The sequence below is a fragment of the Callithrix jacchus genome, chromosome 1 (assembly GCF_049354715.1).
Source record: "Callithrix jacchus isolate 240 chromosome 1, calJac240_pri, whole genome shotgun sequence".
Lineage (NCBI taxonomy): Eukaryota > Metazoa > Chordata > Mammalia > Primates > Cebidae > Callithrix > Callithrix jacchus.
Window position 1 is genome coordinate 162,822,897 of NC_133502.1, and position 27,728 is coordinate 162,850,624.

At 44.1% G+C, this 27,728-nt stretch overlaps 1 long non-coding RNA gene across 2 annotated transcripts in view; it reads right to left on the reverse strand.

Moving 5' to 3' along the window:
• The window catches only part of LOC144582746 (uncharacterized), a 56,013-nt gene that overhangs the window by 11,795 nt on the left and 16,490 nt on the right, over nt 1-27,728 (reverse strand). For both annotated transcript variants that reach the window (XR_013536138.1, XR_013536139.1), the window contains exon 3: nt 25,857-25,932. This is a non-coding gene — a long non-coding RNA (uncharacterized LOC144582746). The remainder of the gene's footprint in view (nt 1-25,856; nt 25,933-27,728) is intronic.

Below are 27,728 nucleotides of genomic sequence, written 5' to 3' on the forward strand. Positions count from 1 at the left end.
AACAGAGTAAGTCCTTGTATCTTAAAAAGAAAGAAAGAAAGAAAGGATACATATTTTTTTCTGATAATATCACAAATAAGACAAGTACGTCTACTCTCATCACTTCTACTCAATATTGTTCTAGCCAGTGCAATCAGGCTAAAAATAATAATGGGGGTCAGACTGGACAGGAAGAATTTAAAATGTCTTTATTGACAAATACCATGATTGTTTAAGTAGAAATCCCATGGATTTTTAACCAAAAAAGTTTTTTTCTACCAAAAAGCTATAGAACTAATGAATTTATCAAGGTTGCAGAATACAAGATCAATATACAAAAATCAGTTCTACTTATTAGCAATCAACTGTGAGAATATATATATTTTTGGTAGTGACAGGGTTTCTCCACATAGCCCAAGCTGGTCTTGATCTCCTGGACTCAAGCAATTTGTCCACCTCAACCTCCCAAAGTGCTGATATTATAGGTGCAAGCCACCAAGTGTGGCCTAATTTTTTTTTTTTTTTTGGTAGAGTCAGGGTCTCTCCATGTTTCCCAGGGTGATCTCAATTTCCTAGGCTCAAGTGAGCCATTTGCCTTGGCTTCCCAAAGTGCTGGAATTACATGTGTGAGCCACTGCACCCAGCTCAAGAAATTGAATTTTTAAAATTACTATTACAATATAACAAAATATGAAATAAAGACAAACTTGACCAAAAAAAGTATAAGATTCATACAATGTAAGCATTGCCAAGAGAAACTAAAGACCTAAAAAAAAAAGAAAGCTGTACCATGTTTGTATATCAGAAGACTTCATATTGTTAATATGCCAATTTTCCCAAAAACTGATCTGCAGGTTCAATTCAACCCTAGTTAAAAATCTCATATATATATATATATGAAAGTACCTAGAATATATATATATGAGAAAGTTCCTGGAATAGCAAAACAACTTTTTTTTTTTTAACATGGAGTCTTGCTCTGGTTACCCAGGCTGGAGTGCAATGGCACGATCTCAGCTCACTGCAACCTCCGCCTCCCAGGTTCAAGCGATTCTCCTGCACCAGCAGGACTATACAACTTCTAGAAAGAAAATATAGAAGAACATTTTTGTTTCGTACTGTATTGGATTGAATTGTGTCCTCCCCAAAATCACGTTCTTCTCAGAACTTCAGAATGTGACTTTACTTGATATAGGGCCATTGCAGAAATGAGTAGTTAAATTAAGAAGAAATCATACTGGAGTAGATTGGATGCTTAATCCAATATGACTGATGTCCTTATAAGAAGAGACACAAGACACACAGGGGGAATGCCTTGTGAATATAGAGTCAGAGACTGGAATAATGGGTGGATAAGCCAAGCAATGGCAAGGATTGGGGGTAACCATCAGGAGCCAGGAGAGAGTTATGGAGCAGTTTCTCCCTTAGAGCCTCCAGAACCACGAGAGAATTAATTTCTATTGCTTTAAACCACCTGATTTATGGTTCTTTGTTACAGAGAACCCTAAGAAATTAATGTACTTACCTTGGGCTAGGAAAGGATTTCTTAAATGTAACATCAAATGCAGGATCCATTTAAAAAATGATAAATTGGTGTTCATAAAAAGTTAGAATTTCTGCTTGTTGAAAGACATTTTTAAAGAATAAAGAGATATGCCACAGACTGGGAGAAAACATTAGCAAATCATATCTGATAAAGGACCTATAGTCAGAATATATAAAGAACTCTCAAAAAGAAAATTGAAACTCAAATGTTTAAAATGAATGAAGGATTTGAACAACAATTTCACCAATGAAGAAATACAAATGGCAAATGTGCATGTGAAAATCTGCTCAACCTCATTAGCCATTAAGGAAATGCAAATTAAAACTAAAATGAGACGCCGCTACACCTCTTACAATGTCTAAAATTAAAAATACTGATTGCTATGGTTTGAAAGAGTCCTTTTTAAACCTCGGGTGTGAAAACCTAATGACCAACATGATAATATTAGGAAGCGGGGCCTTTGAGAAGTGGTTAGGCCATGAGGGCTCCTCCCTTGTGGGTGGGATTATGACTCTTATCAAAGAGGCTTCCTGGGCCCGGTGCCTGTAATCCAGCACTTTGGAAGGTTGAGACAGGTGGATCACCTGAGGTCAGGAGTTCACAGACCAGCCTGATCAACATGGAGAAACCCCATCTCTACTAAAAATACAAAATTAGCAGGGCTTGGTGGTGCATGCCTGTAACCCAGCTACTCAGGAGGTTGAGGTAGGAGAATCCCTTGAACACCAGAGGTGGAGGTTGCGGTGAGCCAAGATTGACACTGCACTCCAGCCTGGGCAACAAGAGCAAACACTGTCTCAAAAAAAAAAAGAGAGAGAGAGAGAGAGAAAGACTTCCTGTAGTGTTCAGCTCACTTGCCCTTCTGCTTTCTGCCATGTGAGGACACAGCATTCCACGCCTCCAGAGGACATAGCCCTCACCAGAGAAGTGAACCTGCTGTCATCTTGATCTTGGACTCCTCAGCTTCCACAACTGTGAGAAATAAAGTTCTGCTCTTAATAAATTACCCAGTCTCAGGTATTGCGTTTTAGCAGCGCAAAATGAAATTAGACACAGACCATATTGCTATGGTCTGAACATGGTGTCCCCCCAATCCCCCCAATTCTTATGTTGAAAATTGATTCACCGATGTGTGGTATTAGGAGGTGGGGCCTTCGGGATATGACTAGATCATGAGGACTCTACTGTCACAAACAGGATCTGTGTTCTTATAAAAGGGGCCCCAGGTGCCAGGCCCAGTGGGTCATACCCATAATCCCAGTACTTGGGAGGCCGAGGTGGGCAGATCACCTGAGGTCAGTAGTTTGAGACCAGTCTGGCCAACATGTTGAAACACTGTCCCTACTAAAAATACAAAAATTAGCTGGGTGTGGGGACACGTGCCTGTAGTCCCAGCCCTGGGAGACGGAGGCAGGAGAATCACTGGAACCCAGGAGGCAGAGGTTGCAGTGAACTGAGATAGTGCCACTGCACCCCAGACGGGGCAACAAAGTGAGATGCTGTCTCTAAATAAATAAATAAGAGGCCCCAGGACCTCATTAGCCCTTTCTACCAGGTGAGGACACATCTATGCCTGTGAATGAATCAGATGCTGTCTATGAATCAGAATGCAAACCCTCACCAGACATTGAATCCACTGGTGCCTTGATTTTGATATAAGTTTCTCACAGTTCTGGAGAAATCAGCTACTCAGTTTGTGTATTTTGCTACAACAGTTCCAACAGACTAAGACACATATGAGTAGATCAAGAGGTGGTGAGGATGTGGTGAAATGGGGACTTTTATGTGACTGGAAAACAGTTTGGCAGATCTTAAAAAGTTAAACATAGACATGCAGTATGACCCCACCATTCTAATTCCAGACCTTTCCCCAAAAGAGGGGAAAAGCATACAATCACTTCTACATGAAGTTCCACAGAAGCAGTATTTGTACTCATCAAAAACTAGATATAGCCCAAATGTCAATCAACAGGTGAATGGATAAACCAATCATGGCACATCTACACAATGGAATATTACTCAGTAATAAAAAGGAATGTATTATATATATATTTTTAGATATATATATATATCTCACTTTGTAGCCCAGACTGGAGTGCAGCGGCACGCTCTTGGCTGACTGCAATCTCTGCCCCCCAGGCTCAAGCAATTGTTCTGCCTCAGCCTCCGGAGCAGCAGGGATTACAGGTGTGCACCACCACACCCAGCTGATTTTTTTTGTATTTTCACTAGACAAAGGGTTTCACCATGTTAGCCAGGCTGGTCTCAAATTCCTGACCTCAAGTGATCCACCCACTTCAGCCTCCCAAAGTGCTGGGATTACAGGTGTGAGCCACCATGCCTGGCCAGGAATACACTGTTAACACATTTAACAACATGAATGAATCTCAAAATAAATTATGCTGCTGTGTGAAAGAAGCCAGTCTAACAAGAGCACATCCTGTATAATTTCACTTGTATAAATTTCTGGAAAATGCAGACTAATCGATTGTGACAGAAAGCTGATCAGTGGTTTTCCGGAGATAAGGGTAACGGGGGCGGAGCATGAGGAAAGTTTTAGAGGTGATGAGTATGCTCATTATCTTAGTTGTGGTGATGATTTGACACATGCTTACATATGTCAAACTTATAATATTGTATACATTGACCAAGTATAGTTTATGTCATTCCCACCTCAATAAACCTGCTGCAGAAATAAAAAGCTTTAGTTGGGCGTGGTGGCTCATACATTTAATCCCAGCACTTTGGGAGGCTGAGGCAAGAGGATTTCTTGAAGAGGTGGGGCATGGTGGCTCAAGCCTGTAATTCCAGCACTTTGGGAAGCTGAGAAGTGTGGATCACGAGGTCAGGAGTTCGAGACCAGCCTGGGCAATGTGGTGAAACCCATCTCTACTAAAAATACAAAAAATTAGCAGGGCGTGGTGGCAGGTGCCTGTAATCCTCACTATTCAGGAGGCTGAGATGGAAGTTGCAGTGAGCCAAGATCATGCCACTGCACTCCAGCCCTGGTGACAGTGTGAGACTCCATCATCTCAGGAAAAAAAAAAAAAAAAGAGAGAGAGAGAGAATTCCTTGAGCCCAGGGATTCAAGACCAGCCTGGGCCACATAATGAGTCGTAGTGTCTACAAAATTTTTTTAAGAAAATTGGCTAGGCATGGTGGTGCATATCTGTAGCTACTTGGAGGCTGTGGTAGGAAGATTGCTTGAGCCCAGGAGTTTGAGGCTACAGTGAGCTAGGATTGTGCTACTGCCCTCCAACCTGGATGACAGAGTGAGACCCTGAAAAAAAATTTCAAAAACAGATAAAACAAGTTCCCCAAGGTCATACATCTGATAAATAGCATTCTGCTTCCATCTGCTAAACACTCAAGCACTACTTTATCATGAAAGGTACATATTGGATTCCTGAAGATGGCGCTGTGAGAACAACCCAGGATTGGAGCCCGCGTTGAATCCGCAAACGGTGAGTCAGTGCTGCATTTCCAGACTGATCTTTGTTGCCCACAGAACAGGGAAACTCCCAAGTATAAAAAGACACGGGACGCCAGGCAGTAGGTCTGCCTGGCGAAGCCGGCAGCCGGGGCGGCGGCGGCCGGCCCTACCCAGCAATCCCCACAGGGCGCGCTTGTCCGGGTGCCTTGTTGAACCGGCAGCCTGAGACTTGAGAGGGCTGGACTTGAGACTGAACGAGACTTGCACAGTAGCCCAGCCCAGGGGATTGCAGGGACAGATCGTTTGGGATACCCAGTGGGACGAACAAAACCGCGATTTCAAACTATCCCGGGCAGACGGTCCGAGACGCTCTGTGGGGGAGGGGCGTCCACCACTATGGAGGCAACCTGCCCCAACTGAGATACACGCCCACTGCTGACGCAGCCAGCCGGTGCCGAGGCAACCCGCCCCAACTGAGATACACGCCCACTGCTGACGCAGCCAGCCGTTGCCGAGGCAACCCGTCCCTACTGAGATACACGCCCACTGCTGACGCAGCCAGCCGGTGCCGAGGCAACCCGTCCCTACTGAGATACACGCCCACTGCTGACGCAGCCTGCCGTTGCTGAGGCAACACGCTACAACGAAGAGACTCCGCCGCAGGGCGTGGCGGAGACAACAGCAGAGCCGGCAGGAACAGCGCGAATCACACAACAGCAGGGCGGAGCCTCGGCAGCCAAACAGTGGCTAGTCTGCCTTCGAGCTGGGCAGGACACCTGATCGGACATCCAAAAATAAAGCCCAAACCCCTCAACACAGAGCATTTGAGAAAAAAAAAAAGGGTTTTTTAATGAGCTGTGTTGCAGCAGAATCAAACATAGCAGCCTAACAGCCCTGAATGAACAACAGAGTGCACAGCTCAGCAATTAAACCCCTATAAAGTACAAACTGTCTCCTCAAGCAGCTCCCTGACCCCTCTATATCCAAAAGACTGTCATTAGGCAGGCATCATCCTGGGACAAAGAGAGCAGAAAAAGAAACTGGTAGCATCCCTCGCTGTGCCACGGCTACTAGAGGTGCACCCCAGACAAGCAGGGTCAGGAGCGGACCTCAACAGTCATACAGCGAAGGGGCTAGACTGGTAGAAGGAAAACCAAGCAACAGAAATACTTCATCATCAACATTCTGGGTGTCCACTCAGAGACCCAAACGAAAAGTCAGCAACTACGCAGACGACCAGCGGACAAATCCACAAAGATGGGAAGAAACCAGCGCAAAAAGGAGGAAAACACCCGAAACCAGAACACATCGCCTCCTAGAAAGGACCAAAACTCCTCACCAGCAAGGGAACAAAGCTGGACGGAGAATGACTGTGACAAAATGACGGAATTAGACTTCAGAAGATGGATAATGAGAAACTTTTGTGAGCTAAAAGATCATGTATTAAATCAATGCAAAGAAACTAAGAACCTTGAAAAAAGATTTGAAAAAAGATTCGAGGAAATGATAACAAGAATGGATACCTTAGAGAGGAATATGAATGAATTAAAGGAGCTGAAAAACACAATACGAGAACTTCGCGAAGCAAACGCAAGTTTCAATAGCCGAATTGACCAAGCAGAAGAAAGAATATCTGAAGTCGAAGACCAACTCAATGAAATAAAACAAGAAACCAAGATCAGAGAAAAAAGCGCAAAAAGGAATGAACAAAGTCTCCAAGAAATGTGGGACTATGTGAAAAGACCTAACCTACGTTTGATAGGTGTACCAGAAGGGGACGAAGAGAATGAATCCCAGCTGGAAAATACTCTTCAGGACATCATCCAGGAAAATTTCCCCCACCTAGCAAGACAAGCCAACACTCAATTGCAGGAAATACAGAGAACACCACAAAGATATTCCGCAAGAAGAGCAACCCCAAGGCACATAATCGTCAGATTCAACAGGGTTGAAATAAAGGAGAGAATATTAAGGGCAGCCAGAGAGAAAGGTCGGGTCACCCACAAAGGGAAGCCCATCAGACTCACAGCAGATCTCTCGGCAGAAACACTACAAGCCAGAAGAGAGCGGGGGCCAATATTCAACATTCTTAAAGAAAAGAACTTTCAACCCAGAATTTCATATCCAGCCAAACTGAGCTTCAGAAGTGAAGGAAGAATAAAATCCTTCGCGAACAAGCAAGTACTCAGAGATTTTGTCACCACCAGGCCTGCTTTACAAGAGCTCCTAAAAGAGGCACTACACATAGAAAGGATCAATCAGTACCAGCCATTCCAAAATCACACTGAATGCTAAAGAGCTTCAACATAATGAAGAATCTACAACAACTAACAGGCAAAACAGCCACTTAGCATCAAAATGGCAGTATCAAATTCACACATAACAATATTAACCCTAAATGTAAATGGACTAAATGCACCAATCAAAAGACACAGACTGGCAAATTGGATAAAAATCCAAAACCCATCAGTGTGCTGTATCCAGGAAACCCATCTCACATGCAAGGATACACAAAGGCTCAAAATAAAGGGATGGAGGAAGATTTACCAAGCTAATGGAAAGCAAAAAAAAGCAGGAGTTGCAATTCTCATCTCTGATAAAATAGACTTTAAAGCAACAAAGATCAAAAGAGACAAAGAAGGCCATTACATAATGGTAAAAGGATCGATACAACAAGAAGAGCTAACGATCCTAAACATATATAGACCCAACACAGGAGCACCCAGATACATAAGGCAAGTTCTTAATGACTTACAGAAGGACTTAGACTCCCACACAATAATAGTGGGAGACTTTAACACTCCACTGTCAATACTAGACAGATCAACCAGACAGAAAATCAACAAGGATACCCAGGGCTTGAACTCAGACCTGGAGCAAGCAAACCTGGTGGACATTTACAGAACTCTCCACCCCAAATCCACAGAATACACATTCTTCTCAGCACCACATCACACCTACTCAAAAATTGACCACATAATTGGAAGTAAAGCACTGCTCAACAAATGCAAAACAACTGAAATCATAACAAACAGCCTCTCAGACCATAGTGCAATCAAGTTAGAACTCAGAATTCAGAAACCGACCCAGAACCGCACAGCTTCATGGAAACTGAACAACTGGCTCTTGAATGTTGACTGGGTAAACAACGAAATGAAGGCAGAAATAAAGAAGTTCTTCGAAACCAATGAGAACGAAGACACAACGTGCCAGAACCTCTGGGACACATTTAAAGCAGTCTCTAGAGGAAAGTATATAGCAATAAGTGCCCATATGAGGAGAATGGAGAGATCCAAAATTGACACCCTATCATCAAAATTGAAAGAGCTAGAGGAGCAAGATCAAAAAAACTCAAAACCCAGCAGAAGACAAGAAATTACTAAGATCAGAGCTGAGCTGAAGGAGATTGAGACACGAAAAACCCTTCAAAAAATCAATAAATCCAAGAGCTGGTTTTTTGAAAAGATCAACAAAATAGACAGACCACTAGCCAGATTGATTAAAAAGAAAAGAGAGAACAACCAAATAGATGCAATAAAAAATGATAAAGGGGAAATCACCACAGATTCCACAGAAATTCAAACCATCATCAGAGAATATTACAAACAACTCTATGCACATAAACTAGTAAACCTGGAAGAAATGGATAAATTCCTGGACTCCTGTGTCCTCCCAAGCCTAAACCAGGAGGAAGCTGAAACTATGAATAGACCAATAACAAGGTCTGAAGTTGAGGCAGCAATTAAGAGCCTACCACACAAAAAAAGCCCAGGTCCAGACGGGTTCACAGCCGAATTCTACCAGACACACAAGGAGGAGCTGGTACCATTCCTTCTAAAACTATTTCAAACAATCCAAAAAGAGGGAATCCTTCCCAAATCATTTTATGAGACCAACATCATCCTGATACCAAAACCCGGCAGAGACCCAACGAGAAAAGAAAACTTCAGGCCAATATCCATGATGAACATAGATGCAAAAATCTTCAATAAAATATTGGCAAGCCGATTGCAACAGCAAATCAAAAAACTTATTCATCATGATCAAGTAGGATTCATCCCGGGGATGCAAGGCTGGTTCAACATACGCAAGTCTATCAATGTAATTCACCACATAAACAGAACCAAAAACAAAAACCACATGATTATCTCAATTGACGCAGAGAAGGCATTTGACAAAATTCGACAGCCCTTTATGCTAAAAACCCTCAATAAACTCGGTATCGATGGAACGTATCTCAAAGTAATAAAAGCTATTTATGACAAACCAACAGCCAATATCATACTGAATGGGCAAAAACTGGAAGCATTCCCTTTGAAATCTGGTACTAGACAAGGATGCCCTCTCTCACCACTCCTATTCAATATAGTACTGGAAGTTCTAGCCAGAGCAATCAGGCAAGAAAAAGAAATAAAGGGTATTCAAATAGGAAAGGTGGAAGCCAAATTGTCTCTATTTGCAGACGACATGATAGTATACCTAGAAGACCCCATCGCCTCAGCCCAAAAACTCCTGAAACTGATAAACAACTTCAGCAAAGTCTCAGGATATAAAATCAATGTGCAAAAATCACAAGCATTCGTCTACACCAATAACAGACTTAAAGAAAGCCAAATCAAGAGCGAACTGCCATTCGCAATTGCTACAAAAAGAATAAAATACCTTGGAATACAACTCACAAGGAACGTAAGGGACCTCTTCAAGGAGAACTACAAACCACTGCTCAACGAAATCAGAGAGGACACAAACAGATGGAGAAACATTCCATGTTCATGGTTAGGAAGAATTAATATCGTGAAAATGGCTATACTGCCCAAAGTAATTTACAGAATCAACGCTATCCCCATCAAGCTACCATTGACTTTCTTCACAGAACTGGAAAAAACCACCATGAACTTCATATGGAACCAAAAGAGAGCCCGTATAGCCAAGTCAATTCTAAGCAAAAAGAACACAGCGGGGGGCATCACACTACCGGATTTCAAACTATACTACAAGGCTACAGTAATCAAAACAGCATGGTACTGGTACCAAAACAGAGATATAGACCAATGGAACAAAACAGAGGCACCGGAGGCAACACAACATACATACAACTATACAATCTTTGATAAACCTGACAAAAATAAGCAATGGGGCAAGGATTCCATGTTTAACAAATGGTGTTGGGAAAACTGGCTAGCCATGTGCAGAAAGCAGAAACTGGACCCCTTCCTGACACCTTACACTAAAATTAACTCCAGATGGATTAAAGACTTAAACATAAGACCTGGCACCATAAAAACCCTAGAAGGAAATCTAGGCAAAACTATCCAGGACATAGGAGTAGGCAAGGACTTCATGAACAAAACACCAAGAGCATTGGCAACAAAAGCCAAAATAGACAAATGGGACCTAATGAAACTCCACAGCTTCTGCACGGCAAAAGAAACAGTCACTAGAGTGGATCGGCAACCAACAGAATGGGAAAAAATTTTCGCAGTCTACCCATCTGACAAAGGGCTGATATCCAGAATTTACAAACAACTCAAGCAGATTTACAGGAAAAAAACAAACAAGCCCATTCAAAAGTGGGCAAAGGATATGAACAGACACTTTACGAAAGAAGACATATATGAGGCCAACAATCATATGAAAAACTGCTCATCGTCACTGGTCATCAGAGAGATGCAAATCAAAACCACATTGAGATACCATCTCACGCCAGTTAGAATGGCGATCATTAAAAAATCTGGAGACAACAGATGCTGGAGAGGATGTGGAGAAAAAGGAACACTTTTACACTGTTGGTGGGAGTGTAAATTAGTTCAACCATTGTGGAAGACAGTGTGGCGATTCCTCAAGGCCTTAGAAATAGAAATTCCATTTGACCCAGCAATCCCATTACTGGGTATATATCCAAAAGACTATAAATCGTTCTACTATAAGGACACATGTACACGAATGTTCATTGCAGCACTGTTTACAATAGCAAAGACCTGGAATCAACCCAAATGCCCATTGATAATAGACTGGATTGGAAAAATGTGGCTCATATACACCATGGAATATTATGCAGCAATCAGAAATGATGAGTTCGTGTCGTTTGTAGGGATATGGATGAATCTGGAAAACATCATCCTCAGCAAACTGACACAAGAGCAGAAAATGAAACACCGCATATTCTCACTCATAGGTGGGTGATGAAAAATGAGAACACATGGACACAGAAAGGGGAGTACTAAACACCGGGGTCTATTGGGGGGAAAAGGGGAGGGCCAGTGGGAGGGGGAGGTGGGGAGGGATAGCCTGGGGAGAAATGCCAAATGTGGGTGAAGGGGAGAAGAAAAGCAAAGCACACTGCCATGTGTGTACCTACGCAACTGTCTTGCATGCTCTGCTCATGTACCCCAAAACCTATAATCCAATAAAAAATTAAAAAAAAAAAAAAAAAAAAGAAAGGTACATATTATCATTCCCATTTTATAGATGAAAGAGTGAGAATCCAAGGGATGATGTGACCTCTCCAGTGTTGCTGGTAAGTGACAGAGCTGAAATTTATAGCCATGTCTCTTTTACTCCAAGTCCAATGTTCTTTCTGTCACATGCTCTACATTCTTGCTGTTTATTTGAGTACTTTGGACACCATGCACACAGCCTCTGGTCTCCCAAGGGGGTCTGGTTACCTCCTCCTCACTCCACACCTCTTCCTTCAGAAATAAAGCCCATTCTGGACTCCCTGTCCTCACCCATACATTATTACTCAGCTGCTTATCTTCTATACCTGAAGACATGGGAACAAATCAATTTGTAAATGCCCAGAAGAGAACAGGACTCTTAGTAATTGCCAATGCATCTTTGTGAAAGCAAGAGCTTGCTGGGCACTTGGAATGCAGCCCCTGCCTGTTTTAAAGAAATAGCCCCTCAGAATCGAGACTAATAGACCAACGTGCAGGCAGCACTTAAGAGCTTCAGAGCCCTTTCTTCTCTCTCATCTCTACGACTCAGTAAGCTTGGTGTTTTCACACCCTTCCCTACGTTTTTTTTTCAGATGAAGCAATTGATGCTGGTGATGAGGCTTGAAAAAAAAAAAAAATAGCTGAGCCTGCATTCAAACTCATCCTTTTTGGAGGAGGGAGGTTGTTTTGAATTCTGGGTCTTTCTTAGGTTATGGCGAATGAACATCTGACCACTTTGTTCAATATGAGCCTGAACTTTATACAGTCAGTGTTGTTGATTAAAAAAACCAAAACACCTGGGTTTCTCGAAGAAGTGCTTTCTATCATAAGAGGGTCCTAACAGAGCTCAGACAGCTGCTAACAAGAATTATGCAAAGGAGACCCCTACACAAGAAAGAAGCTGGGCATGACAACTTCTGAGGTTCACTCCAGATCTAATGTCTAATGGTCTTTGAATAATAGAGGTGCTAGGTTCACTTTATTTTTCTTTTTTTTGAGACAGAGTCTCACTCTGTCAACCAGGCTGGAGTGCAATGGTGAGGTCTCAGTTCACTGCAGCCTCTGCCTCCCAGGTTCAAGTAATTCTTCTGCCCCAGCCTCCTGAGTAGCTGAAACTACAGGCTCCTGCCACCACACTTGGCTAATTTTTGTATTCTTAGTAGAGACCGAGTTTCACTATTTTGGCCAGGCTGGTCTTGAACTCCTGACCTCGTGATCTGCCCACCTTGGCCTCCGAAAGTGCTGAGATTACAGGCGTGAGCCACCATAACCAGTTTCTTTTTTTTTTCTTTTTTTTTTTTTTTTTTTGAGACAGAGTCTCACTCCATCACCAGGCATCAGGCTGGAATGCAGTGGTGCAATCACAGCTCACTACAACCTCCACCTCCCAGGTTCAAGTGATTCTCCTGCCCCAGCCTCCTGAGTAGCTGGGATTACAGGTGCCTGCCACCACATCTGGCTAATTTTTTGTATTTTTAGTAGAGACGGGATTTCACCATGTTGCCCAGGCTGGTCTCGAACTCCTGACCTCAAGCAATCCACCCACCTCAGCCTTCCAGAGTGCAGTTCACTCTTTAATATGGTTTGGATGCTTGTCCTCTCCAGATCTCACAATGAAATATGATTGCCAGTGTTGAAGGTGATGCCTGGTGGGAGGTGACTGGATCATGGGGGTGGATCCCTTGTAAATGGTTTAACACCATCCACTTAGTGATAAGTGAGTTCTCGCTCAGTTAGTACACAGGAGATCTTGTTCTTCATTAATAAAATCTGCCCCCCCTCACCTTGCTCTCTTGCTCCCACTGTCACCATGCGACATGCTTGCTCTCCCTTGTCTTCTGCTGAAAGCTTCCTGAGGCCCTCACTAGATGCAGACAGTAAATGGCACCATGCTTAATATGGAGCCTGCAAAACCATGTGCCAATGAAACATCTTTTCAGAGGCTGCAGTGAGCAGAGATTGTGCCACTGCACTCCAGCCTAGGTGACAAAGCGAGATTCTGTCTCAAAAAAAAACAAAAAGTAAACCTCTTTTCTCTATAAATTACCCAGTCTCAGGCATTCCTTGATAGTAATGCAAGAACAACCTAATTCATGCTTCGAGGCCTGGTGCTGTCAGGTGTGAGGTTAGAGCTGAAAAATGATCTCCGCCTTGTTCCCTCTCCTGACTAATTCAGCATTTCTCAACCACTGGACTGCATTTACATGTGTGGTGCAAACCTTTAATCATTGTGCAAACTTGTTTTTGCTGCAGCAAAGAAGAGATGGCAGTCTAAATTGTCCACTAGACAGAACATTGAGATGCAGAGCAATGCAGGGCACGGCTCTCCCTCTACACCAAGGACACGCTTCACATAAGTCTGAATTTTGTAAACTATAAACGGAGTGATACAGTATTGGACAGCACAAGTCTAGATATCAAGAAACACAATTAGCACAATAAAGAAGTCACTTGTGTAATCCACCTCGGGGGGCCGAGGTGGGCGGATCACTTGAGGCCAAGAGTTCGAGACCAGCCTGGCCAACATGGTGAAACCCCATCTCTACTAAAAATATAAAAATTAGCCGGGTGTGGTAGCATGCACCTGTAATCCCAGCTACTCAGGAGGCTGAAGCAGGAGATTCGCTTGAACCTGGGAGGCAGAGGTTGCAATGAGATGAGATCATGCCACTGGACTCTAGCCTGGGCAACAGAATGAGACTTCATCTTAAAGAAGAAGAAGGGGGGGGGGGGAAGAGGAAGAAGAGAGAAGGGAAGAGAAGAGAAGAGAAGAGAAGAGAAGAGAAGAGAAGAGAAGAGAAGAGAAGGAGGAAGAGGAGGTGGTGGTGAAAGAGGAGGAGGAGAAGGAGCTGTTTATTTGTGAGGGGTAAGTTGAGGGGTGGCTTCTTCTAAGGAAACAGTATAATGCCTACCTCCTATAATGATGCTCTAGAATGTTCTCCCATCCTCACAACCATCAGACCATAATTATTGCTCCCTATATCTTCTTATTTTAAGTCTTTTAATCCTTCCAACTAACCTCTTTAAAACTGAAGTGTTTAAAGGCATCTTTTCACTCAAGAAGGCAGAAACTGTACATATTTGGACAAGTCATAAATTGAACAACTAACTACTTTTTACCAAAAAAAATAACATTTTTAGAATGGTGGTATACAGGAATACCAAGAGGATAAAATGAGACAGCCAACATAAAAGTATTCCAGGTAATTTTTATTCTTTATCATAATCATCCTGGAAAGATATGAGCACCATAAGTTGACTATTGTTCTGAACGGTCAGAATTTTATTTCTTGGCTATATTGCTATATGTATGTCTGTGTATAATTTTATTTATTTATCTATTATTTGTTTGTTTATTGTTGTTGAGACAAGGTCTCACACTGTTGCCCAGTGGCAGATCATAGCTCACTGTAACCTCGAACTCCTGGGCTTAAGCAATCCTCCCACCTCAGCGTCCTGAGTAGCTCGGACTACTGGTGCATGCTGCAATGCCTGGCTAATTTTTTCGTTTTTATTTTTGTAGAGTTGCAGTCTTGCTGTGTTGTCCAGGCTGGTCTTGAACCCCTGGACTCAAGCAGTTCTTTTGCCTGAGCCTCCCAAAACGCTAGCATTATAGGCATGAAACACTGTGCCTGGCGTGTGTATGACTTTAAATTTCATCCTATTTTCAAAGCAGGTGTTTGAACGTAAAGCAAGCAAAACAAGCCTCAACAAATGAATGAAATAAACTACATGTATTTGTTGAACCTCCAGCAAACCAAATCCAAATACTTGTTAAACTTTACCTGAAAACTAAATGAATCCCAAGCAAAACAACAAAACAAGCCAAAGACTCAGTGGGTTATTTCTAACTAGTCTGGTGTTTTTTGGTCCATCCTCTTTGGTGCCTGACCCCAGTTTCGGGTCCCAGTCCAGATTCTCTATAATCATCACAGGGCTTCTCTAAAACATAAAAACATGGCCCTTGGGATGGGAAGACAGAGGGAAGATGCAGAGAGGCACCAGACAATCACTGTGTGTTTCCTTATGAAGTCAATGCAAAGACCATGAGGCTTGAATATTTATTTTACAGAATACGAGAAAGAGAATCATTTACGATGAACTTCCAAGTTGCCAGGACAGGGCAATCTGTCCCTAATCAAGCATCACAACACACCCTGGTGTTCTGATTGAGAACTTGCTAAAGAAAATTGCCCTCAGTGAGAATCCATTCAGGAACCTGTTCCACTGTGTCTTGCTTGGAATCAGATTTTTTTTCCCCTCATTTGAATGATAGGTTATTATTATGTACCTGAGGAAACATTTGAGGCTATTGAATGTGGGTGTCATACAATATTTCACTCAATGCAATTTAATGAAGGGCAACCAGAATTGCTGTGTTTAACCTCCTTTGCTTAAACAATCAGCAGTTCATCCAAGTGCAAAGTTGTTAAAGACTCATTTATTGTGCTGGAGTGGAAATTTCCTTGGGCTTTGGGGTGCGGCAGACATGGTTTGTATTCTAGTTTTGTTTCTTACACTGTATCTTAGTTTTCCATCAGTAACATAAGAATAATTATGGCTACCAAACAAGAGATAAAATGAGCTCATATAAGTAACTTCTTGACATATAGAAGGTGCTCAATAAAATATTTTCCCGGCCGGGCGCAGTGGCTCACGCCTGTAATCCCAGCACTTTGGGAGGCCGAGGCAGGTGCATCACAAGGTCAAGAGATCGAGACCAGCCTGGTCAACATGATGAAACCCCGTCTCTACTAAAAATACAAAAATTAGCTGGGCATGGTGGCGCACACCTGTAGTCCCAGCTACTTGGGGGGCTGAGGCAGGAGAATTGCTTGAACCCAGGAGGCGGAGGTTGCGGTGAGCCGAGATTATGCCATTGCACTCCAGCCTGGGTAACAAGAGCGAAACTCCATCTCAAAAATATATATATATATATTTTTTTCCCTTCCCAGTTGGCAAGCCAAGATTCATCTACCAAGTCAATCTTTTCAGTAATTGCTGGGTCTTTTCCAAACTGGACAGCGATGATGAATTTGTCGACTCAGCTTGATTACAACTCCAGAAATGCTTCCTACGGGTTGCCAGCCAATAATCAAATCTCCATCAGATCACGAAAATCTTTCACCTTTTACGAAGGTATCTTCTGCTCTTGTCTTTAAGTCAGTGGTAAGATACTATCATCTCCTGTGACTATATTGTCAGTCTTTTCTGAGACGCAGAGCAATCAATCAGGAAATGATGAGGAATTAATGAGAACTCTTTGTGAAGTTGTGTATGTATTACTGATTAGCCCCTAGGAATAAACATTTTTAAAATGAAATAGTTGATTAACAGCCTGCACATTTTAAAGTCTTTTAGAATATATTGTAAAATTGAGCTCAAGGATGTGCCATCAGAAGTGTATGGGAATATCCTTTTCCCCCCAACCTCATTAAATCTAAGCATTGCCATTTCTCCTTATTTTTACTAAAATGAAGTGTGAAACGGCATGATGTCTAATTTGTAATGCTTTATTGGACATTTTTCCATATGTTTATTGGCCATTAATGTTTATTCTTTCTTGTTCATGTGTTCAGCCTATTGCTCTTTGGAGGTTAATTTTTTTCTTATTGCTTTATAAAAGATCGTTGTAGCATAGATGCATTAATCCTTTTTTTTTTTTCCTTTGAGATAGAGTCTCAGTCTGTAGGCCAGGCTGGAGTGCAGTAGCACAATCTTGGCTCACTGCAAACTCTGCCTCTCCAGTTCAAGCAATTCTCCTGCCTCAGCCTCCAGAGTAGCTGGGACTACAGGCACATGCCACCATGCTTGGCTAATTTTTGTATTTTTAGTAGAGATGGGGTTTCACCATGTTGGCCAGGCTGGTCTCAAACTTCTGACCTCAGGTGATCCTCCTGCCTTGGCTTCCCAAAGTGCTGGGATTACAGGCATGAACCACCGCACCCAGCTGATGCATTAACTCTTGATCACGTATACAACAACTGTTTGAGGTTTTTTGTTTGTTTTATCCAGTATATTACATCACTTTTAAGGTTTATTATTCTGTTTTTAAGAATTGCCTAAAAAACAATGAGTAACCATTTGTCCTATCCAATATACATGTACTGAATGCCAACCATATGCCAGGTTCTGTGCCAGGCATTGGCGGTAGGAGAGGAAAAAAGCTCAAGTCACTACCCTCTAAGAGATCACAGTCCAGTGAGGATAGTGAAGAATAGTCATAAAAACCAGTGCTATCAACACAGTGTAATTGTTATAGTCAAGGGAAGTACTGGGGGCTGTAGGAGTAGAATAAGGGCATCCTGACCTAGTTCAGAGAGGAGAAGGGAATGAGGAAAGGTTTAGACAGAGCAAGGAGGGCATCCTGGGAACACGAAAGAGTGTAGGAAGAGGGAAGATCCCAAGGCATCGAAGAGGCCAAGTCTTTTTGAAGATTCCAAATAGTTCAGTGACTAAAGTACATGATATAGAGGGTTGGGAGAGGCTCATTCAAGGGGAGAGATTTGACAGTAATGAAGTTGGACACACAGGCTGGAACCAGATCATCAAGGTCCCTGGTTGTCAGCATAATGAAACTGAATGTCAACCTGAGAACCATGGACTGCTACTGGGGCTTCTGGGTTCAGAAGAGACCTGCTCAGAGTTAGGTATACGTGCAAAGGCATAGACTAAAAGCAAGAATCCAGTAAGCTGGGTAAATGAACAAGACAGGAAGGAAACTTGGTTTCCAACAGGGCAGGCTACTCAATCTTCTCTGGGAGGGTGCTGGGACAGGATGGCATTGGGCCTCGGCATGCATAAGCCCTTCCTGGAAAGATCAGCTCCTGTTGCTGATATCCTGGAGTCACATTCAAAGGCACAAGAGAAGGGTTCATTGCCACAGCCTCCCATCTCAGCTTTGGCCAGCCAGGGACACTGCAGCCCTGATTCCTGGGATTTGCCTATCCTGGAAAGGCAGGAAAGAGGGGTGGCAAGGAAGCCGAGGCCCATATATCTGCTGACTTCAATTCACCAGGCTCTCACCAAGAACCCTCTGTATACAAAGCCACAGAGAAGAATGAGGTACAGTTCCTGTATTTGGTTTTTTGGTGCAGGGATAAGAAAATCACAAAACACAAGATAAAAAGCTGGCCTAAGCCTGACACCACATAAGAGTAACTATACAACTAGAGTCTAAGAATTAGGAAGAGCTTCAAGGGGTTTTCAGGAACTGGCCCTAAAAGGCTGAGTGAAGTTTCAGTCGTAAGAAAAATGGGAGAGAGAATGAGAAATTTGGGGCAAAGGATGTGACTTTTCAGCTCAAAGGAAGGCATTTTGAATAAAGTTTTCAGAAATAAGGCTAGAAAAAGAAGTGAAGCCCCATCTTGGGTTTTGTTCCCCAGATAGTGGAGAGTCAGTGACAATATTGACGTAGGAAGCACTAGGGAGAAAAGCATTCTAGGAGAATAACTTCAGAGTTATATTTACATAGACTGGAAACCAAGCCACTAGTGAAGAGACATTGCATTTCTCAGGCTGCCCTGAGTGGTGGCAGTTGAGAAATCAGGGGAGGCATGAATTGCAGGGACATTACAGAGGTAAAGGACCTCAGAGATCAAGGTGTGGTTTAGGGTGACGTTCTTTTACAGAGTTAGCTTAAGGAATTAGCAAGAAGCTGCTGGTATCCAAGACCAGACTGTTGAGTCTTCAGACCACAGGATATCTGAACTGGCAGAGGCCTTTGAGTTCACGATTTAAGTAGAAGAGACACAATCCCCACCTACAGGAGGAATGTGAAAACTTGAATCTAGGTGGGCTCTGCAACTGCAAAATCGCCAATCTGCAATTTAGTCCACTTTCTTTTCCAGCTTTACTTCTGAATACTTTATTCAAAATACCCTCCCTTGAGCTGAAACATTACCCAGGCTTTTAGGGTCAGCTCCCAGATTCAAGGCATGATGCTGCACTCCAGGCAGCATCAGCTGGGGAAGCTCAACTGGGACAGAAGGATCCACTTCCAAGATGGCTCACTCCTGTGTTTGGCAAGCTGGGGCTGGCTGTCAGCTGGGAACTCATCTGGGGCAGTTGGTAGATTACCAGTAGTGTATGGTGACACTGTGCCAGTTTCTGAACCCTGGCCTTGAGACACTGACATCTTCCATTTCTCATCTCTTGGAAAATTTACTCTTAGAACACAGCTACCATACTGTGGGGAAGCCCAAGCAGCCCTGTGATGAAGTCGACGTGAAGAATTATCACTCCCCTGACTGATTTTTTTTTTTAAGCAAAAACCAGTGGAGGCTCAAATGTGGCTGCCTAGCTATATAGTTGGCCACCTCTACTGGATGACTGTTCCCTTTAACTATTGCTATGTGACAGGCTACTTGAAAATTTAGCAGCTGCTGGGCACAGCACCTCATGCCTATAATTCCAGCACTTTGGGAGGATGAAGTGGGAGGATTGCTTGAGTCCAGAAGCTCAAGACCGGACTAGGCAATATGGTGAGACCCTATTCTCAAAAAAAAATTTTTTAATTAGCTGGGTGTGGTGGCATGTGCCTGTAGTCCCGTCTACTTGGGAGGCTGAGGTTGGAGGATCCCTTGAGCCCAGGAAATTGAGCTGCAGTGAGCTGTGATAGTACTACTGCACTCCAGCCTGGGTGACAGAGAAGAGAGAGAGAGAGAGAGAGAGAGAAGGGAGGAAGAGAGGGAGGGAGGGAGAGAGGAACGGGGGAGGGAAGAAGGAAAGAAGGAAGGAAGGAAGGAAGGAAGGAAGGAAGGAAGGAAGGAAGGAAGGAAGGAAGGAAGGAAGGAAGGAAGGAAATGTAGCAGCTGAAAACTATAGTTTTAACAGTCCTTGCCATGGTCAGGAAAAAAAATAACACAAATAAAAATTTTTTAAAAATGTTAAAACCTCAACAGCAATCATTTACTTTGCCCATGAACTGCCTGTTTCTATTGATTGGAACACAGCAGTGCCCACTTGCTCACGTACAGTCTTTGGCTGCTCTCGGGCAGCAGCGGTGGAGTTAAATGTTTGTGACTGAGACCATATGGCCCACAAAGCTTAACATATTCACTATCTGGCAATTGAGAGGTTGAAGGAGAAGAAAACACTTGCTCAAAGGCTGCACACAAGTCTACACATGAATCCAGACAAAAACTCAGGACTCTGTCATCCCAGTCTTGTGCTATTTACTCCCTTCTGCTAAGACGTATTAAGCACATCTATAAAGCTACAAGTTTAAAAGACATGCAGATAAAGAAACGACCACCTAGAAAAATCTATAATAGGCTGGGAGCAGTGGCTCATGCCTGTAATCCCAGTGCTTTGGGAGGCTGAGGCAGGCGGATCACTTGAGGTCAGGAGTTTGAGACCAGCCTGGCCAACATGACGAAACCCCATCTCTACTAAAAAAAATACAAAAATTAGCTGGGCATGGTTGCAGGCGCCTGTAATTTCAGCTACTCAGGAGGCTGAGGCAGGAGAATCCCTTGAACCCGGGAGGCAGAGGTTGCAGTGAGCTGAGATCAGGAGAATCTCTTGAACCCGGGAGGCAGAAGTTGCAGTGAGCTGAGATCGTGCCACCACACTCCAGCCTGGGTGATACAGTGAGACTCCTTCTAAAAGAAAAAAAGAAAAATCTATAATAGAAGTGAGCAACAAGAACAAGTGCTTTTCACTCCTGCTGCAGTGGCTGGGAAGAGCTCTTGCGTGCCTTCCCAGAATCTGGCCTCCTTCCTATAACAGCATCCTAATTCTCCCGAAGAAGCCACTCCTTCCTGTCAGTTTCTGCAGTTTGAGTGAGGCAGACCTCACCATTCGGTTCCAGCCCTGGTCACTGGGCTCTGTTCAGGGATGTCCAGATGACACAAGCCTGCCCTTAAGAGTCCACCCTCAGACCCTGGCTGGCTCTTCTGAGACAAAGAAGAATTCTTTCCCTGCAGTGGCCAAGCTGGTGGACCGTCAGCCTGGAGCCATTGGTGGCCACCTCTGTTGCCACATTGAGAGGGCCAGGCCAACTTCTCCCAAAGGAAAGCAGAACCAGGAGCTGCAGAGAGACTCCGTGTGACACAGAGTCAGTCTGAACTCTTCCACCATGTGAGGAAATCTCCTTTTCTCCTTAAACTTCTGAGAGTTGGCGCCCTTGTTATTATAACTCAAATATTCCAACCAACATTGTTCTCCTCCTAGCAACCACCACCCAACTCACTTGTGAATCTTTTTCTCTTCCAACCCCATCTCGGATGCCTGCTTTCTGCATCAGCATCCTCCATCTAGGAATGCAAATTTCAGAAACAAATCATGCCCGAGGCACGCCTGAGAGGAGCGGAGCCAAGTCTGATAATGAATTTGTGTACGCTGTGTGAGCCATTGTGCGGCTATTCAAAACCCATTCAATGTTTTTCTCCAGCAATCATAAGTACACTGTTGTATTGTCTCTGTCACCAGTTAAATGATGGAGATATTTCCACTCAGGACCTCAACAGACTTGTGGCTCTGGCAACAGATGTATGTGAGCTGAATGTGCTTAGAGCTTCTGGAAGCAGTAGGCCTACCGCCCTTGGAAGACCTGCTGAAGTCTGGACCCCACTGTTTTTCTTTTCCTGTGAGGAGAGGCTGCCTCCTGGAATGGGCATCTCCAGTGTGGGTGTGGGGCAACTGAGAAAGGTGGTCAGCAGCACCTTGACCTTGAGTGGGCCCAGATCTTAGATCTCCAGCCCCTGCTGCTTTATTTCTTCTTCTTCTTCTTTTTTTTTTTTTTTTTTTGAGACAGAGGTCTCACTATGTTGCCCAGGCTAGAGTGCAGTGGCTATTCACAGACACAATCCCTGCTACTTTAGAATGTCCTGGAGCGCTTTCTGAAAGTCCAGGTTCTGGTCTCTATCCCTGCAAGACTCTGAATCCGTAGGTCTTGGGAAAGCAATCCTGATATTAGAAAGCTCCATACTTCTTTCTTTTTTTTTTTTTTTAATATAGATGGGATCTCACTATGTTGCCCAGACTGGTCTCAAACCCCTAGGCTCAAGCAATCCTCCCACCTTAGCTTCCCAAAGTGCTGGGACTCTAGGTGTGAGCCTGGCCAAAGCTCTTCCCTTCTAAAGGGCAGCCATGTTGCAGAATCGTCCCCATGACTTGTCTGCAGGCCAGTGTCCTTCTTCCTCTTCCAGGGGGCCCTCTCACTTGTCCCCCAAGGCACCTCTCCTTCTAGTCTCTAGGGCTCCTCAATGGAACCCTTCCCCTCCGTGGCATGCCTAGGGTTACCTTTGTGGAGTCAGAGGCTGTTAGGGAGAAATATGTGAAACCACTGACTTAGTGCATCCCCATAACTTGCCATTAAGGAAACCAGCTGAGGAGCAGGGTGACCAAATGAATTTCCCAAGATCACATAACACATCCAGGGCTTAATGACAAGCGTGCACACCTGGGGCTGGAAAATTGTCCTAGGCCTTGTCTCACACAACACTTTCCTTTTTTGTTTTTTTATTTTTTTAATTTAATTATTATTATTATTATTTTTAATTTTCTGAGACAGGGTCTTGCTTTGTCACCTAGGCTGGGTGCAGTGGTGCGATCACAGCTCACTACAGCCTCAACCCTCCAAGCTCAAGCAATCCCTCCCACCTCAGCCTCCCAAGTAGCTGGGACTATGGGCACAGGCTACCATATCCAGCTATTTTTAAAAAAAATTTTTTTTGTAGAGACAGGGTAGGGGAGGGGGTTTCCCTATGTTGCCCAGGCTGGTCTTAAACTCCTGGCCTCAAGGAGTTTAAGATCCTCCCACTTCAGCCTCCCAAAGTGCTGGGATTACAGGCATGAGCCACACTGCACCTGACCTCACACACTCTGAATTATATAGGGTGGGGTCATAACCAACTTAGCCTTCCAAGCCAGACTCAACGGCAGCTATTCTCCATCCTAAAAGTGGGAAGGAGCTGCCTATTGAGGGAGAGGTGGGCCTTCTTCCCATCTCTCCATCTTCACCTAGAAGATGATTTCCCATTTCTCCATCTTCACCTATTGGCTATGCAGGGGCTGCTTGGATTTTTAACACTGATCCAGCAGCTCACCTGGCTCCTGCATAAGTAAACGACCTTTCTTCCTTGGGGTGGGGGAGGTGTGGGTCTGGGTGGTGGGCACTGACTCTACCTCCAGCTCAGCTCCTTCTCTTTGGTCCTGCCCCCCAGGGTTTTACGTATCCATATAACCACTGACTCAGGTCAGCTCTTCCCAGTCCAGCGTCAACACGAGCGAGTGACAGAGCCTGACGACCATTACTCAGGGGAGAACAGTGGTGAGTCATCATGAGAGACTCCTTCCCTAGTCTGGCCACTCTGCTCCAGACTGTGTTGGGAGACTGAGGATAAAAACACTTTTTGGACTGGCCTTTTAAAAATAGAACCAATGGAGTCTGCGGCTTTAGGAGAAGTCCTGGAAGTCAGGTGCTCAGCCAGCTAGCTTATCATTCCCTGGAAGATGCTGGCTACTACCTTGCCCACTGGTAATGGAGAGTGTTGTCCTAGGCCATTTGAGGTAGGCTTTCTGAGTCTTTTGGAGGTTACAGAATCTTACAACGTGTGCTGTAAGCCAAGGACACACCCCACCCAAAATTTATATACACATTCATGCAAAATGTTTCATATAATTTCAGGGGTTCATGGAACCCCCTGACACCCAGTCATGGGCTCCTGGCAGTGAATTCCTGATATCTGGGCTCTAATTGTCCGATAATTCTATGAAATATGTTTCTTATGAATTCTATACTCCCCATACCCTCCATAATTTTTTTTTAATTTTTGGTCTTCACTTAATAAGAAACATGAATTGAGTGCTATCCACTCCTTGTGAAAAGTACAGTATTTCCTGGGAGAGAGGAAAGAGGAAGGGCCCCCACCCGGGGTGTCTGCAACAAGATCACGGACACTGGAGGTGCAGACGCACTGAAGAACTGACTGGTCACGGTTGACACTCAGAGAGGTGACTATTACCCACCTCTTCACCCCTTCCCTGGCTTGTTTTGGCAAGATCCTTCCCTCAATACTGGAAGTAAGTCATCGTGTGTTGATGTCAGCCCTGGCAATCCCATTCCTTTTTTTTTTTTTTTCCATGAGACAGTCTCACTCTTGTACCCCAGGCTAGAGTGCAATGGTGCAATCTTGGCTCACTGCAATCTCTGCCTCCTGGGTTCAAGATCCTCCTGCCTCAGCCTCCCAAGTAGCTAGGACTACAGGTGCCTGCCACCATGCCAGGCTAGTTTTTGTATTTTTAGTGGAGATGGGGTTTCAGCATGTTGGCCAGGCTGGTCTTGAACTCCTGACCTCAGGTGATCTGCCCACCTTAGCCTTCCAAAGTGCTGGGATTACAGGCATGAGCAACTGTGCCTGGCCCCATTCCCCTTTTTGAGTGTTTCCAGCCCCAGTTTTGGCCAAAGAGACCTAAGGGAAGTCAGTCTGGGACCCTCAATTCCTAGAAAAAATACAGAGCCTCAGAAAAAAAAAGGCTTTTGGCTGGATTACAGGTGGCTCTGGTGAAACCCCATCTCTACAAAAGAGGTAGAAGAAGGAGGAGGAGGAGCAGGAGGAGGAGGAGGAAGAGGAGGGGAAGGAGAAAAGAAGGAGGAGGGTAGGGGAAGAAGAAGGAAGAGGAGGAAGAGAAAAGGAGGAGGAGGAGGGGAAGGGAGGAAGAAGAAGAGGAAGAAGAAGGGGAGGAAGAAGAAGGAGGAAGAGGGGAGGGGAGGGGAGGAAGGGGGAGGGGGAGAAAAGGAGGAGGAGGAGGGTAGGGGAGGAGGAAGAAGAAGAAGAAAAGAGACTGGGCTCTTGATTTCAGTGATCAGCACCTCTGAGCGGCCCTGCATCCTCTGGCTCCTAGTCTTCTAGGAAAGACAATAAGATCTGTCTCATTTAAGCCACTATTGGATGGGTTTTGTAACTTTTAGCCAAAACCATTGGTCACTGATGCAAATGAACAGTCCCAGAAGTAAGCGGTATGCAGAAAGGACTGATGGGTTTCTAAGCAGCAGGACCATTGTGGCAGATGCATCAATCAAGTCACCTATCTGATAGTATTCCCTTCTCAGACACGTGTATTTTCACAAGTCTTCCTGAGAAAAAAATGAAATTGATCCACACCCTTCCCAAAAATCGTTAAAGGTCATTGGCTGGTGGTTGTACAGATCATTGTACAATGTTATGCAAGGATGCCCCTTTGTCTTTTCCCTAAGGCCCAGACAGGCATAGGGTCCAAACTGGGATGTCTGCAAGAAAGGATGCTGGTATTTTGTTCCACTGTTGATTATCTGTCTAGCCAGCTGATTTGCAAAACTTCTCATCTACTACTTGAGCTGGGGAAGGTATGAAATGGCATGGCAGAGGGTTATCAGGTAGGGAGGGTGCCAGAAAGGTCACCTTGAATTCTTACTCCCTAGGAATTAAAGAAAATAAACTCCACACCTTCACATAAAATACACTGTAAATGGTACCTGAGGAGGTGGGCAACATGGTGGTCCTGATACGCTTCAAGGGAGGAGTTGGGGGCCCACGACCCAGTATCACCACCTGTAACATTGAGGGGAATGGTCATACTCAGTCCGGCATCTGCTACTAAGATGTGTCCCCAGATCATTTGTCTTCTAGAGAGGATTATACTTAAAACCTGGAGGACTATCTCTGATTCCCATGACACCAATTAGGTGTACAACGATCCAACTCTATTCGGACACTGACTAACCATAGTGTCAGACTCCATAGGTTTAAGGGCTCAGTCCCACAAAACAGCCCGCACTTGGGATGCCAGCCCTGAGTCCTGGGTTTCTGGGTTACCTGCATTTTCATTCAACTTGGCTACAAATTCAGGAATCCCCATGGCCCATGCCTGCTTCAGGTATAATAATTTGCTAGAATGACTCACAGAGCTCAGGGAAATACCACACTTACAGTTTATTATAAAGGAAATGAGTGAACAGCTAGGTGAAGAGGTGCATAGGGTAAAGGCTGGAAGGGTCCCGAGTTCAGGAGCCTCTGCCCCTGTGGAGTCAGGGTGCACCATCCTCCTCATGCATGAATGTGCTCATCAACTCAGAAGCTCCCAAACCCTTCTGTTTCCTTTGGGGGATTTTATGACAATTTAATTACATAGCCATGGTTGATTAAATCATGTTGATTTAAATCATGGTTCATTAAATTCAGCCACTGGTGACTGAATTCAAACTCCCACCCCTGTCCCCTCCCCAGTGGGACTGAATGTTTCATCCCTGTAATCACATGTTTGATTCTTCTGATGACCAGCCCCATCCTGAAGTCATCTAGGTACCCAACAAGAGTGACCTTATTCACATACACTTTCATATATGGCTGAAGACAGACAAGGACTCAAAGGCTCCTTTGAGTAACAAAACATACTCCTTTCACTCAAAAAATTCCAAAGGATTTAGGAGCTCCTTGTCAAAAACCAGGGACCAGACAAGGACCACATATCTATATTACATTATTCCATGGGGATTATATAATAATTGGTGTCTCACCAATTATTGATTAAGAAGTCTTAACTTTTTGGAGTATAAACAGGGTTACTAGGACCCTTTTGAGGATGAAAAAGGATGCATAAACCAGGACTGTCCCGGGCAAATTAGAATGTGTGGTCCCCTTAATATAGAAATTTACCACTCTCTTTCAGTAGGTACACTAACTAACACATACTTCTGTTTCCCTGCCCCCCGATCCCCCACTTTGCTCCACCCATTGAGTAGTAAGTCCCATGATGTCATCTTGGTGAGGTTCCTTAATTTACCTTCACTTTTCTGCAAAGGTATACAATTAAGGTACCACAGCATACTCAACTATGAAGGTGCAGCGATAGATGGAGAAATGAATCCCTTAACTCTCAGAGTAGCCTGGGTGGGGCCTGGGGCTGTCAGAGCCCTTGGCCAGTTGCCTTGGCCCATGAGCGGTCAACAAATGTCATCTTTTCTTTGAGATTTGGAAGCACTGTTTTAAGCCGTTAGTAAAATCTTGTTTTGACATTTAAGATACAATTTTGTTTGTTCAATTATTTCACTGCAATTCCAAATGCAGCTAAAATCCTTTTTCTCCTCGTTTGTGTGTTATGAGTTAGTAACAGGAGCTCCCTCTGGGTGGACAGAGAATGTGATGGCTTCGGCAGGCAGAGAGTAAGCATGGGATCTCAGCCCCGTCTACATCTCAGCTGGGAACCCATGTGCAGGGCACAAAACATTCATGGTCGGATGGGCACACTCCACAGAATACACACCATAGAAGATGCCATGTAGCCATTGTCCCCTGGAGTTGTGCAGTGTCATTGCCCTGGGCTGCTTCCTCTCCCAAGAATTGACTGT